The 15,604-nt window shown below is 35.7% G+C and overlaps 1 protein-coding gene across 1 annotated transcript in view; it reads left to right on the forward strand.

Moving 5' to 3' along the window:
• Positions 1–2,775: 2,775 nt before the first annotated feature.
• LOC149088792 (major facilitator superfamily domain-containing protein 6-A-like) overlaps positions 2,776–15,604 on the forward strand; it is a 59,571-nt gene continuing 46,742 nt past the window's right edge. Inside the window, exon 1 of the mRNA XM_089250212.1 lies at positions 2,776–2,982. The gene's annotated coding sequence lies outside the window, so the exon portion shown is untranslated. The remainder of the gene's footprint in view (positions 2,983–15,604) is intronic.

Raw genomic sequence — 15,604 nt, forward strand, 5'->3', positions numbered from 1 at the left:
TTTCCCCGTTACCATTTTATGCGATCGATGAACCAAAAGTAGTTTCTCTATAACGAATTGCGGCTATTATTACTCAACCCCCCTCTGCCCCCGGCCCTTAAATTTCTTTCCGAAAATTGCGCCATTTCGCTAATTGCCCGAAAGAGTTTTCGTTCGTCTTAAAGCTTTCTGGAAAGTTTCCTCAGTTTTTTATATATTTGTTTATTATTATTATTATTATTAGCATCGCTCGTGCTTAACAGAGTCGATTACATTAATCAAACAGCCCTTGGAAAAATTATTTGAATTTACCACCGACCGGTCTCTCTCACGTCGAAGTCGATTTCGGGGTGAAATATCGGCAATTCACTTGTCCGAGGAAAAAGTTATTATAAAGTAATATTGTATTTACTTTTGCATGAAATTTGTGTCGTGTTTCGTGGAGTCGTATATTATGTTTGAGTTTAGTATAAACATTTGTTTTGTTTTTTTTAATTAGAACGCCACAGAAATGTTGGCACGCAATCCATGAAATGATCAAGTTAGGTAGCCCAAATTCAAATACGGCTTATTTATTTCAAACCGAGCACAGCTCCAGTCTGTCGCCATGGGCAATTTACTACCGATTGAGTTTTGCCGGAAGTGTGAGTACGTGTACCTAACAGTCTGAGTGCGTATATATAGCGTTGCGTGTGAGTTTTAGTGGTGCCATCTAGATAAAAAAATTCCAAGTGAAGTGTGATGTAATATTTGTATTGTTGTAGGCCTGTTTCTCTCTGTGGCGAGACTTCCCAACTGGGAGATCGGCTCGTCGCATTCGTGCCTCGAAGTTGGGAACCGCAGAAAACCAACATCAGCCGACCACCACTGGGAGTAGCGGCGAAGTCATTAATCAGAGAATATTCAAGTATAAATGTAATTGGTCTTTCGATCTTCCAGAACAAGAGTCTTCAACGCATGGCCCGCGGGCCGCACTTGGCTCTCAGAGCTTTCTGTCGGAGCCCGTCAATCGTTTTCAAAAATAGTTGAAAATATTGAATTAATTTCGGAACTTATGAAAGCAATAATTTTTTGGAACTGGTTGAAAAAGTAATTCAAAAATAAATGAAAGAAATAATCACGGAACAAATTGAGGAAAACTCGGAATTAATGACAAAATAACTTTAAAATTTCTGAAACAAATAATTTCATAATTAGTGAAACAAAAAACTTATAAATCAATGACAGAAAATATTCCGTAGTTTCCGCGATAGGAATTATATCAATAAAAGAATAATTCTATAATAATTGAAAAAAATTATTTCAAGAGGATCTACGACAGTTCAGAGCGAGACAATTCAGTGCCGACGATTCAGCGCAGAATTACCGAAATAACTTATTAATGAATTACTGAAATAAGAATTATCGGAATAAATGACCCAAGTCAATTGCCATTTCGCATCTCGCATGTGATGCATCAATTCTTATGCATTTTTGGGTGTAGAATTCGAATCTGCTTTAAAAAATGCGCTAACACGGAAGGTTTTTCACGTAATTTAGATTTTTAAATATTTTTTTAAAGGTTTTTGGATTGCTTGTGAAAATATTTCGTGATGAAATACAATTATAAAATCAAGTCTATACGAGTCTACGACTATCTTAAAATATTTGTAATCACGCACACTGTACAGTGAGTTTGAAATTTGGAAAGGACCGAATCACAAATATCAGAAGGGAGTGAATATATATCAGAAGACGTACGATCTTCAGAAGAGTACAGACCTGATTATGATACATCACCTAAATTTATAAAACAGAAGAACCTGTGAAACGTTTCGTTATTTGGTTTTTTGCTTTCTAAACATTTTTTTTAAACAATTGACAGTTTTTTTAACAATTTTTCCACACAGTTTTGAAACTAGTTGGGGAAACTCATCCCCTTAACTTGTAACATTATCTTTTTTTGAATAATAATTTGGGAAATGAACAATTAAAAAACTCATTAATTAATAAAGATGATATTTACGGAAGTAATGCATTTCCTGCTTTTCCTCTTTTTCCCGGAAAAATCGTTTTTTTTTGTCGCATCCTATTCCCCCTTCCGCAAAAACAAGTCAAATTTTGTTTGTGTTTTGCTTGTAATTTTCGCGTTTCTAGTGATGATAGAGATGAAGTTTTTATTTCTGTTTGGGTTAAAGAGAATATGCAAATTCCTAAGCCCTCTATGGTCCTATGTATATTTGAATATGCATGACAAATACATGGTCAAAAAACCCATAATATGTCAATTTCTTTCCTCAATTTTCTTATGGTTTTTTAAAAAATATACCTTTTAGTGTCATTACCATACGAAATACGGCTATACAGGATGTCCTCCTGTAAGTGCTATAATACAGCCTTTATCTCATCAACCGGACGTCGTAGATTTATGGTTCCAGTTTGACAAATGATTAAAATATGTTAAGTAATCACTCTGTTCTAGCTTTAAGAGTTGAGATACAGTGTGTCACAAAATAAAAAAAATCTAAATTTTTATGCTGTCCCTCCAACGGGATTTGTGTAGGAGTATACAACTTTAAATGACAGTATAAACTTCATTTGACATTTAAATTGCATTCTATATGTTTCATCAAGTAAATTAATATTAGGCGCACACACACAAAAGCAGCTGAAAATATATACGTCCAGAACTTCCTCTCGCTATCTAAAAACACACTAAAAGTTGGGTCACGTGATCAAAACGCAAATATAGTCGCTTCCTATGTTGCAAAAACATCTTCCCGTATACGAGAGGAAAAGAAACGTTTCGAGTCCAGTATCAGTAGTTGGACTTCATCCGGCTTCGGATGGACATCGATAGTAAAAGTTAGAAAATGTAACGTTAGCAACACGACAGTGTAAAATCCAAACACTAATGGAGGACATAATATTCGTGATATTAATTCCTTCATGATTGCAGCAGATAGTGCATCATAACGTCAGGCTACCAAGCTACTTTTCCCCAGAGTCCATTCACATTTCGAGGTAAGTAGTAGTAGAAAGAAACGTTTTCTGTCGAAAGTCTAATATGACATTATTTCTAAGTTGTTGTCCTCATTTTCTGCCAACATCAATGTAATGATAATCTCGTATCCCGATGTATCAATAGAGTAGTGCCACGGATGTTATGAGCCCGCTATGTTCTGGTCCTTACAGCACCCTTATCTCAATAATCAGGATGAGAATATTTATTGCGTTGCCACGTACCATTCGCAAATTGACATTTTTCTATTTTGACAACAGTAATAGAATCGTGAAACATCACGTTGATGTACAAAACTATACTTGACTATAACTCTAAGACTAATTATAAGAGAAATTTACTTTAAGAAGTCGCTGTGATAATATGTGTAGTTCAGAAATATGCGGTCGACACCGTTTATCAGAATCACGAATAATGTTATAATTTGGGTATTGTTATCACTTTTGCAAAAAATTGGAACGAACCAATATTATAACATGAGGAAAAATTCGTTTCTTGTTATATCCAAAAAAAAGTGCTTTCCTTCTTCCTCATTATTCCGAGAAACGTAAATTTTTTTTTCCCCCGTAATTCGTTACGCTATATGTTATTGCAAGAGCCCGAAGTGCGGAAAATTCGCAAAATGACCGAGAGATTCGGCCAAAGTTTCTCAAAACTTATTTGGCTTTGGCCGACCAATTCGCGAAGTGGCCGGAGATCCCTGGTAAACGTTCGATGTGCTGATGTAAGACGGTCTGGTGTGCGCCAAATCCATTTTTTTTTTATCGCCAACATGTGACACATGGCTACTTATAGTAGCTATATTGGATTTGATCAGTGTTTCACAACCTTATTTACGCTATGCTCAACCTAAACATCCTAAATTCTCATGGCACTTATAAAAGACACACGCACACAGGGATGGGGGAGGGGGATATGCGGCCCAAGAAAATTGTTAAAATGTTTAAAAAAAAACCACCTCTTTAATGGTGTTTAAATCTATTTCTGTGAATTTGAAACTATTTGTGGAGGTTAAAACTCGAAATGTCTTTGGAGGGAATTCTCTCTGCACTCATTTGAAACCTTAAATCAGCCTGTCCCCCCCCCCCACCTTCTCCCAGAATTCATATGGAGGAAGTGCAGAATCCGGAAAGCGTTGTAACCATGTCTAAAATTTGCATGAGTTTTCAACCTTTAAAGCAATGCGGAGGAATAAAAAAATACATGAAGCCCCCCAAAGGCCAATAATTAGGTCTTTCTGTGGTACCTTGATTCTCGCAGTAGCGTCTTAACGGGTAAACACTTAGAGGAGATGTACAGTGGAATCGATCTTGTTATAATGAACTGTTGAAGAGACCGGAGAAATCACTTCGTTATAGCGAAATTTGGTTATAAAGGAATTCTAGATCTTTGCATTTTTCCTATGTAAACTTACCTGGAGGATTAGAAAAGTGTTCGTTAAAATGAGATTTTCGCAAGAGTATTCGACTGCATAACATATATAATAGAACATGTATAATTACCCTTATACCACCTCTCTTTCTAAGGGTTAACCCAACTGAAAAGGAATAATAATATAGGGAGCCCTATATTATTGGAGGATTCTACTTATTCTGTGAAATCATTTTTTCATTATATATACAGTCGAATCCCGTTTTAATGAATATCGTTATAGCGAAAATCTCATTTTAACGAACACTTTTCTAATCCCTCAAATAAGTTTACATAGGAATAATGCTAGGTAACCTGGAATTCCTTTACAACGAAATTTCGTTTTAACGAAGTGGTTCCTCCGGTCTCTTGGCGTTCGTTATAACGGGATTCGACTGTATAAGTATGAATTTTCATTGATACTCGAATTATTTCCTCACTAAATATGATATTCTTTCTTTGATTCGGATATTACTTTTCCATTAAATATTGATTTCTTTATTTCGTAAGGGATTTCCTTACCAAATTAATTAATTAATTAATTACATTAATTTTCATTGTGATTCTATAATTATTTTTTCAACAAATATGAATGATTGCTTCCTTACAGAACGAAATTGCTCCCCCTTAAAGATCATATTTCCCCCCCCCCCGTGTGGGGCGTGGACCCCCAAGTTGGGAATCACGGAATTAGATCCACGAGAGAGAAAAAAAACGAGAAATTTGAAAGCAATGTTTACACACACACAAAAAATAATGTTTATAAACAGTAATATAATAATGTTTTTAAACACATAATATAAACACAGTTTTTCTGCCTAATTTTGGAGGGGAAAAAAATGATTACCGTGAATGTGGTTTGATGGGTTGCGCCATAGCTGACGTGAACCTACTATAATTATCACGAAAGAAATGCGCCAACTTGGCAATGACCCCGAATCATGTCTTTTGTTATCGGTCTTTCGACAGCGATTTCCGACCAGTTCGTGAACTGGCTGGCCAAAACCCGGAAATTTGGACATTGGCCTCGTCAATATTCAACGAAATCGGCCAGTTCGCGAATTGGATGGGCTTATTCACAAACTGGCCGATTTCGGGCTTTGACAGTAACATATACATTAGACGGATCCATTCCAACGTCTCACAATGGCTGAATAATAAAAATGCAGGATTTTAGGCTCAAAGGAAAAGTTCCGTTTTAGAATAGAATAAAAAAATATATCAAACGGAGTAAAAATGATGGTTTGCATTTTCTAAATATTAGATGTAAAATTGTAGCAGGTGTTGGGGAAAAAATTTATTTTAAATACAGTCTTGGCTAACGAACGCCTCAGCCTACAAATTTTTCGTCTAACGAAGGTTTTTTTTTTTTTGAAATTTTTTCTGCCTTGGATAACGAATACGGATTCAGCTAATGAACATTATCGATGACATGAATGCACGCTCCTACATCAAATATCCGCGTCGTGAGCTGAATGTCCACGCCAATCATCATCAGTCAATTCCTGTCACTAGGGCCCGATTAACTCACGTCCACACACCTCGGAATTTTTCAGATGTACCTGCACTTCTTTTTCTGAAATTCTTTGAACAATTTCATGCAAAATGAAAGATTACGCCAAAATAGAAAATGCATTGAAAAAAAAAAAAACGGAGCCTTTGTTTTCAGAGCGTGCGTTCTTTCAGTGCAAGACACTTAGAAACAGCAGTCTGGACAATCTAGGAGCTTATCTTTTCCATCATGTATCAGACACAGAAATGAACTGACCAAATCACAAACAGATGGATACAATACAAGATTCATCGAAAGACTGGTTATTTGTGGAGATGAAGATTACAAGGAAGAAAATTCATCACTGCCCCCCACGGGGACTCGAATCCCGGTCTCTCGCTTGCCGGACGAGTGCTCTACCATCTAACCTATATTTTGATTCTTCCTTGATGATTTTCTTCCAATGATTTTCTTCCTTGTAATCTTCATCTCCACAAATAACCAGTCTTTCGATGAATCTTGTATTGACAAGTGGAGAGAACGTTTCTATATGCAGATGGATACAACTATATGAACACGCCTAGGTTGAGTCAACAACTTTAGTAGACTAAAACTCGTGTTGGTTGTGTGTTTACGTACATTTAGTGTAAAATAAAAAAAATCTTCACCACCTTAATCTTCCTGTAAATTATCATTTATCCAATTTTTAAGGTGTTCATTTTAGCTTACGGTGCGTTTTTGCCTTTTTTATACTGCCCCTTGGGATTTTTCAAAAACTTATCTTTAAATTTTAAACAGAAGCTGGAAAGAATCAAACGATTTCCCGTTGAAACCTATGGGTTTCTTCCAACGAACGTAATTCCAGAATGAATCATCTCCGTTAGCGGAGGCGACACTGTAATATTGAAATACAATATGTCATTGTTAAATATGGTCGTCAGTGTCATCGCAAATAAAAATATTTCAGCTACGTTCATTTAAATAATAAATTGTATAATTAAAATTCAACATCAATCTCATTTGAAATTAAGTAATTTTATTTTAAATTAAAAAAGGCAATTTTTCTTATAATTTTGATGAATTTTAAGAAAATTGATATTCGGCCGCCGAATATTTGGTATTTGGCTATTCAGCCAAATCACTATTCGTCCCATCCCTAATTAAAATTACTGAAAAAAACGTTGAACCTGACAAATATATGAGATGGATATTTATATATGTAGCTAATCATATAATATAGTTCCTAAAAAGTTATAAAAACACTGTTTATTCACAATTTTATTCCAAAACTAGCTATAATACCCGGCGCTGCCCGGGTTTTCTTCAATGAGGCTTTTTGGATCACGTGAAATCTCCCTGTTTCTTTAAGGGACATACAAACTATGTCCACGTTATAACGAATATGGCAACTTCCTGCGCGACTCATGAAATAAACAAATCTAGGTTTAAGGAAACGTAGAAATGAATATATATATCTTTTTCCTTTTTGAAAAGGGGCGCTAAGTATTTCGATTCCCCGCCCCCCTTGAACTTCAAGTTATCCATCTGTCTGTTTCAGCTTCCAAAAATGCTTAATTGAAGCTGGGGAATTTTTTCAATGTACTTTTTACGGGCCCATAATTAATTTTAAAATATCCAAACCCACATGAATTTATGCAGTTGAATATGAAAAGACAATACGGAGACATTAATTTTCATGCTCGAGAAGATATAAATAAAAAGCTGAAATCAATGTTATTGCATGAATATCCAACTCAAAAAAGTAGGGGTCCGGCTAATTACTTCATATTTAATCTCCTGGGCTTTAAAACGTGATAAAACTGAACGTAAATTTTCCCACACGTGTGCAAATTGTCGCTTTCCTAAAACCATACAAATAAACCTTGACTTTGGGAGATCGAGCCATTAAAGAGATTACCCCCGAAAATGTTCTCGTCCATTCAAAATCAACTTAAAAGAAACCACGAGTTTTGCTAGAGAATGCAAAACGTGTTTTTCCAAGCGTGAAAATTGAATCAATCTAATCTTTACTGGATAATCATTTTCCACACTACTGCGTTCATTTCCCTTCGTGCAATAATAATAATAATAATAATAATAATGCTTTCCTTGATGGAACTAAAACCACCGTATAATTGAATAGACGAGAGGTTGCTGCGAGACTTCAAAAGCAATGGAATTCGATACTGAGTGGTAGAAGCATAAAGCTATTATCGGGTGAAGAAGAAAATGCAGCAACATAAAATAAATAAATAAAATTCGGATAAAATTTATCGTGTAGTTACCAGTTCAATGGAAAATTAGACCGTAGGCTCGAATAACGAAGGCCATCTCCGGACACACAAAAGGAGGACGAGGGCAATTACTCGTAGAGGAAATATCGACAAAGACTACCACTTTATTATTATAATACACGGCAGAGTAAAAATTTTCCGCTCGGATCTACTTTTTCGAAATCTCTTTTTGTTCGAAGCTTATTAATTAAAGCGTCTGGGGAAATTTTTCGATTTTATTCTTCGACGAGAAAAATACACCTAAAAAGGATTGAATACGTATTCACCAATACAAGTTCAGGTTCGTGAATCAAATTGGTGTTCAGTTTCCATAAAAAAAAGTACATACAGTATAAAGAATTTACTTTCCGTAAAGATATTTACCCCAAAAATTTGGGTATTGTGTTTAAAAATAGAAAATAAACTTTTAATTTTTGATAAATTTTGCTGAACTAGAAAAGATGCTAGGTGGGAACAGAAAGGAACGGGAAGTAGAATAGAGAAAAAAAACTGGAAGAAGAAAGGAGAAAAAAAGACGAGAAAGATAGGGTGAAAATAACAGAAAGAAAATCGACAGAGAAAAAGAACATAAAATAGAATGGGGGAGAAGAGTAGAAAGAATAATCTGGGGGGAAGAAAAGCTGTGAAAGAATAATCTGGGGGGAAGAAAAGCTGTGAAAGAAGAAAGATATGGGAGAAGAACAAAAAGAAGAATAGGTGGAAGAAAAGAAAAGAAGGATAGGGAGAAAGAAAAAATAGAATACGTAGAAGAAGAGCAGAAAGAAGAATGGGAAAAATAAAATAAACTAAGAAGATAGAACGCGTGGCTTTGAGAAGAGGTAAAAAAACAGGAAGGAAGCGAAGAAGGGAAAGAAAAAGGATAGAAGAAGTGGATGAAAAGAAAAGAAAGAAGGCCGAGAAAAAAAAATGTGTTTTTTATGTGTCATGAAAGGTACATAAATATTAATCATAAGATAATGTATCCCAATGTATCAATACTAACAAAAATTACATTTTTATGTGTCATTAAAGTAGAGAAAAAAGTCAAGTAAGAAAGAAATATGAGCTGTGAGAAAAGAAAAATACAGACATATATACAAGATATACAGAAGACTGGATGTTGTGAAGATATTTATTATTTCAGATGTTAATTTTTTAAGGAAGGAAAAAACTCATCTCTGCCTCTACCGGGAGACGAACCCGGGTCCCTCGATTGCCGGACGAGTGCTCTGACCACTAAGCTACAGAGGAGATAGAGATTTTCCTTCGCTAGAGCGTATATATGCCGAACGGAACCGTGCAATGGACGGTGAAACCGATCAGCTAATAGCTCATGGACGACGAGCCACCAGAGGGCTATATATATGACATGAATGTCGCTCTCCACTTGTTAATACAAGATATACAGAAGACTGGATGTTGTGAAGATATTTATTATTTCAGATGTTAATTTTTTAAGGAAGGAAAAAACTCATCTCTGCCTCTACCGGGAGAGGCAAATATATATTTGAATCGGAGAAAGAAAAATTACTGCACATTGCCTTGTAAATTCGAAATTAAAATTTTCATACTTTTAAGAAGACATTAACGTTTTTAATCTGAAAAGATCAGTATTTTTGTACCAAAATATACGTTCTTCTAGGACAGCGGTCCTCAACCGGGGCTCCGCAGCCGTTATAGGAGAACAAAAGAACCAGTAAATTTGAAGAAAAAAAATTATAAGTATTTTTAAATAAGTGGAATATTTTTAAAACAGTGGAACTTCGATTAACGAGCTTAATTCGTTCCGTCAACGTGCTCGTTACCTGAATAGATCGTTATTCGAGTCAAGCTTCCCCATAGGAAACTCGAATATATATACATATATATAATTCGTTCCACAATTATTCATTCACGTAAAAATGATTAATAAAAACGGCATGCAATCAACAATTAAACGCAATAATAATAATATATAATACAAAAAATATAAATAATATAAATAACGCAACAAATAAACACACAACACGAAAATGTTTACAAATTAATTTAGTCCTCCTCGCTCTCTTCGAGTATCATTTAGGACGATTTACGGACTCACTGGTGTTTGCAAACTTATTCTTTTTTTGCGTGACTTTCAAAAAGAACCTTCAATGACACTTACAATTGCAGTGTTCGTTGGACAGATTCATTGCTCGCACACTGCTACAGTTTTATTTAGATGGTTTTTATCTACAGAGTTTTGCACAGAAAAACACATTTTACACATCTCTCTAATCTCATTTGAAATGAGAGAGGGACTTTCCCCTTACTTCTCTCTTCCTCAGATGAGATACCGTCCATAAACTCTTGCTGGCTGGTGCGTGCAAAAAAAATATCCATCACTTCATCTACCGCCAACTCCTAAACATTTTTCACCACTAGTCCTTGAATGCCATCTTCATGCACTTCCAGTCGCTCATCTTTCCACAAGCGCACAATCTCTTCGACAAGTAGTGGCTCCTGTTCATGAGCTAGCCCCACCCCAAAGTAATATAATTCAATAATGCAATAAGTCAACAGTTTTGTCAAAGCAGAATTTAAAAAATCTTCAAGCGCACATACGCATGGCTACAATGTACTACATCTAGTTTCGTGTCGTAAATATTCACACCCGCACGTGTTAATTTTCCGAGTGAGGCACGCTTACCGGAGACTTTAGGGGAGAATCGGAAAAAAAATAATACAAAATTTGAAAGAAAAAAACAAAAATAGACTTACAGGGCTCTATCATTGGAATTTTTTACCAAAAAGGGTTCCCCCCGCCAGTCAAAAAAATATTGAGAACCACTGCCCTGTATGTATCAGACCTGTACAGCCCCATCTAGTGATGAGTTGGTGAACTTGGAAACGAGTTTCTAAAAGAATATTAATCTCCCACATTTTTGTCTTGGTGAACGTTCTTTCTAGTGGAATTCATTTTAATCCACTGGAATTTGCAGTAATGCTTCATTTCCCATCATGTTGTTTTCCCCGTAATTTCAGCAATATTTGGCAACTTTGTTCAGTTTTGGCGACATTTTTAGCGATAATTGGCGATGTCCCGTATTTTCCCGTATTTGGAATCCTAATTTCGCGTATTTCTCTCGAAGAAATACGGTCAGCCTAGTCAGAGTTATCTTTATCTAGGGTTACCAGATTCGAAAACTGGGAAAGGAGGACGTCTACGCACCCTTTGTAACGTCACTTTCCCCCAATTTCCACAATAGATGGCGCCGTTATTCTGAACGATTAAACCGGCCTCAACAGTAATTTTTCTCGGTTGATTCTGTGAATTTGGATGATCATTGTCAGGGGAAAAACACCACAAAAATAATGTCAATGAAAAGATATGTTTCAAAAAGTAAGGAAAAAAAGAAAAATTCCTTAAACCTAAAAAGGAAGACAAAAGGGCGAATTTTCCGAAACGTAGAGGGCACTTGAAATTACATCGAAAAGTAGGAAGGAGGACATCTAGTAGCCCTACCTCTATCAACCGAGAAAAAAACAACTTTCTACCTAGATCAGTTTGTGGGCTTTGTTTGCTCAAAGGGAACTGTACTCCTACGCCTCACTGCATTGGGAATCTCTAATTTTGAGAGTAGATGACAGCACACTAACAGTATATGAATCAAATAGTGGAAATTCCCATACTGACGGCTCTAATCTTGGAAACAGTACTGGAGCTGGAGTATGCTGTCCTGGAGATGGTACACAGTTACCATATCTTTTAGGTGTCTACACCACTGTTTTTCAGGCTGAAATCTTTGCAATTCTCGTGTTGTAAAATTTGCATAGATAGAGGCTTAACTTTATTGTCCAGTCTCGTTTTGGTAGTGCCCGAGTGGCATGGTCGTAAGATGCTCGTCTACCATCGTGAAGGTTGTTGTCAGGATACCGGGTTCGAACCCAAGGGAGGAAATAGATAAGTTATTTTCCCTAACGAGAACTCAAGGCGACCACCGATAGACAGCGCCTTCACTTCCAACCCCTCTCACTAATGACAGTAAATTGCAATATAGCGATATGGCCAGGTTTGGTCTCTTTTTGGTAGAATCCAGAAAATAATTTACTACTATTTTACGTCGAAAGGACTATTATATGTGCCGTATATACGCAATTTAATATTAATATTAAGAATATCGAACGTGATAAGTAGAGAGCAGATTATATGCAAATGCATATTTTTTTTCCCTTTTTTAATGCACATAAATGCATAAAACCAAACAGTTTTTAGAATAAGTGCATGTTTTTGAAGGTTTATTTAAGCTCACTCAATTTTTTTTTTTACAATTTTTCAAATAAATATTGTTCATAATATTTTCATAACATTGGTTTCGTTTTTTTTTCCCCGCAAAGGTGGGATTTAGTGAATTAATAGATATTTGTAAAGTATTTTACGAATATTAACCGTTTCATTCTAAGACTATATCTAGAGATATGTCAAACTGTTGCTTTTTTCTCAGAAATTGTGTCAAACTTATTTTGTTATTGGTATTTTCGTTACTCAGCAGCTACAGCTAAAGGCCCGTTTACACGAGGCAAGCGCTTTAGTTGGTAACTTAATTTCAACTTACCGATTCTTCTTGAAACTGTCCACACGATAAGTGGTAAGTAGGCGCTCATTGGATAATTTTTACGGAGGCGAGAGCAGTTAGCGCATGCGCGCTTCAGTCTACTCAAATCCACGGAGAGAGACAGGCGCACAACGCGCGGGAGAATAATAGTAATAATTTTTTATTTATCTGGCATTGAGAGAGGTGCTTTTTTTAAAGCTCATAGCTTTCGTAACGATGGATGAAGATGATCAGGTAGAACTTAAGAATACTGTGATCAGAGCCACATTATATGACATTTTTTTTAAAGAATATAAATTTATTCATTTTCACTTACTCAAGGGGGGTATAGTTATATGATACAAATTGAGGACGATGTATATTCTGACTCCAATTGAAGAAACGGTTGATAATATTTAAGTTCATTTAATTTTAAAAAACTATTTACATAGGTTAACAACATTAATTCCACATAATAAAAAAGGAGAAACTCTTTTCTCACTTGCGCGAGAGCAACACACTGAGCAAGAAGTAGGTCACGCAAGGGAAACAGTTCGCTTGTCCCCTTTTTTCGCCTCTGCCACCCACGCAAGGGGGCGAGAGATGACGCCACAGGGGAGAAAAGAACACACAACATATTATAAACTAAAGTAAGTCATCGAGAAGAAATATAAGATTTCTCTATTTCTCCTCCATGTTGTAAATACCGATTATATGATATTTTAATCGATGTTAAAGAGGAGATAAATTATGAATTATGTAAGCCGAAAATACGGGAGAAGATTCTGGGCATTCGTAGGAAATTCTAAGGGTTAAAAATTAAATAATAAAAATTCATTAAACAAAAATTATTTCCAAATTTTCGAAATCATTATTATTTTTTAATTTGATCTATAGAGATGATATCTTTATGTTAAATATTTGATCGTGTATTTTTACAACAGATGGCAGCAAATTCGTTCTGGACGAGAGAAATATTCGAAACCCCCCTCTCCAGTTCTTATTATATAAATCCTCCCCACCAGATAAAAAAAAATTGAAGGTTCAAAAATATATAACTCCTGACATCACGTCGACAGAATATTCCATAGCTTTTCCCAACATCGGATAATTTTAGCTTGTTTGAACAAGGTAATTTCCATTTCTATAGTTCAACAAACATTCATGGCGAAGATATTTTTCAATAAACTTGAAGATTGTGTCCTCTGGCCACCTCACCATCCAATATTTCGGCGGAATTCTAGCGAAACTTCAGGAGACGACGGAGTATGAACAGGTTCACGCTTGAGATCAAAATAAACCCCTCCGTGAGAGAGCAAAAAGACCCCTCCAGAGCGGCTGGTCACGCCCACTGGCGCATGCGCATAGGTTTACTTAACCGGAAAAAATAGAACCGTTCTTATCTCACTTACCAACTAAATCACTTATGCACTTGCCAACTAAAGCCGTGTAAACGGCCCTTATCGTCTGCATACATTGTATCGTACTTGGCAACTAAAAATTAAGTTACCAACTAAAGCGCTTGCCTCGTGTAAACGGGCCTTACTGGAAATTAAAAATGGCTGAATAAAATATATGTAGAAGTTATTTACATATGCGGGATGTTTACATATGTAAGGATGTTTTTTTTAGTAAATGAATGCATTTTCACTAAGAAATAGAAAGAGATGCGTTTCAAAAACGTCTGCCTTTTTATGAATGGTAATTTTTTTAATGCATGTTCTCTTTTTTGGTACATAGTTCGGAATTTTTAACTTTTTCAGGATTTTTAGTGCATATTCTGGAGTTTTTAATGTATATTTTGGCATATTTCGCCAGTTTTTTAGTGCATATAAATCCGAGCTCTAGTAATAAGTTTTTCTTGCGACAAAAAATATATATAGGTATTATTTTATTGCGTGTAAATAGACTTGGAATATATTTCTATCCTTTAAGTTCAAGTAAAATAAAAATGTATCAATGGATTTTGTGTCAGTGTGCCTTGCGAAAGAATCTCTCTCTTCTGTCGAGAAAAAAAAAGATTCTTATTTCCAATTCAGATTCCAGAATCAAATGTCAGTCTGTTTGAATGGCAGCATATTCAAATAGCTCTTCTATAAGATAAACTCAATTGATTTCTTTGAAACAGTACCGACACATATTTCCGAAATGATAGTAGGAATCCCACTATTTACCTTGTTCATGAGGCATAGAATAAAACATTAAACATGATTGTGAATCATTTGTTCATTTTCTCGCTTCATCATTATCATTATACGTAGATTAGTTAGACTGAAGAATACAGTTAAGAGATTATTCTTAATGGATTTACAATGGTATTGTGCCCCATCTAAGATGTAGATTCAGATATTCGTGGCCGGAAATCGGTGTTTTCAGAGGCAAATATTAATCACGTGACTGCAATGAAAATGAAGTTAATTAAATTAAATTACAGTAAAAATCTTTTTCAAACACCGGAAGGACAAAAAAGTTCATCGTAAAACAGGGGAGTGACAGTAAAAATGAAGGTTCTTATTGACAGTATTGTATTTACGGGGGAACTTAGCGGGCTGAATGAATGAATGAACGCCAGAACTTTGCGTGAGCTTAGTGGGCTACAGCCTATGGCGGCTAATTCGGAACGGCAACTAATTTGAAGAATAAATGACCAAAAAAATTAGTAGAATGGGAAAAGGATGGAAAAATCTGTATCGCCCACCATAAATCCATCTCTATCCAAAGAGCGAGGGGCTAGGCCAGTGAGTGGCAAAACGAGTGACTTTTAGAGTCTGCAAACACGTGAGTGAACGAAAGAGTGCACAACCACGTGAGTGAGCGAAAGAGTGACCAAGACCGTGTGCGAGCATGTGAATGACCAAAAGAATGATTGGGAAAACGTAAGAATGAACAAAAGAGT

The sequence above is a fragment of the Pholcus phalangioides genome, unplaced genomic scaffold (genome assembly GCF_987345545.1).
Source record: "Pholcus phalangioides strain wild (caught in Gottingen) unplaced genomic scaffold, Ppha-v1.0 ptg000003l_1, whole genome shotgun sequence".
In the NCBI taxonomy this organism is placed as follows: domain Eukaryota; kingdom Metazoa; phylum Arthropoda; class Arachnida; order Araneae; family Pholcidae; genus Pholcus; species Pholcus phalangioides.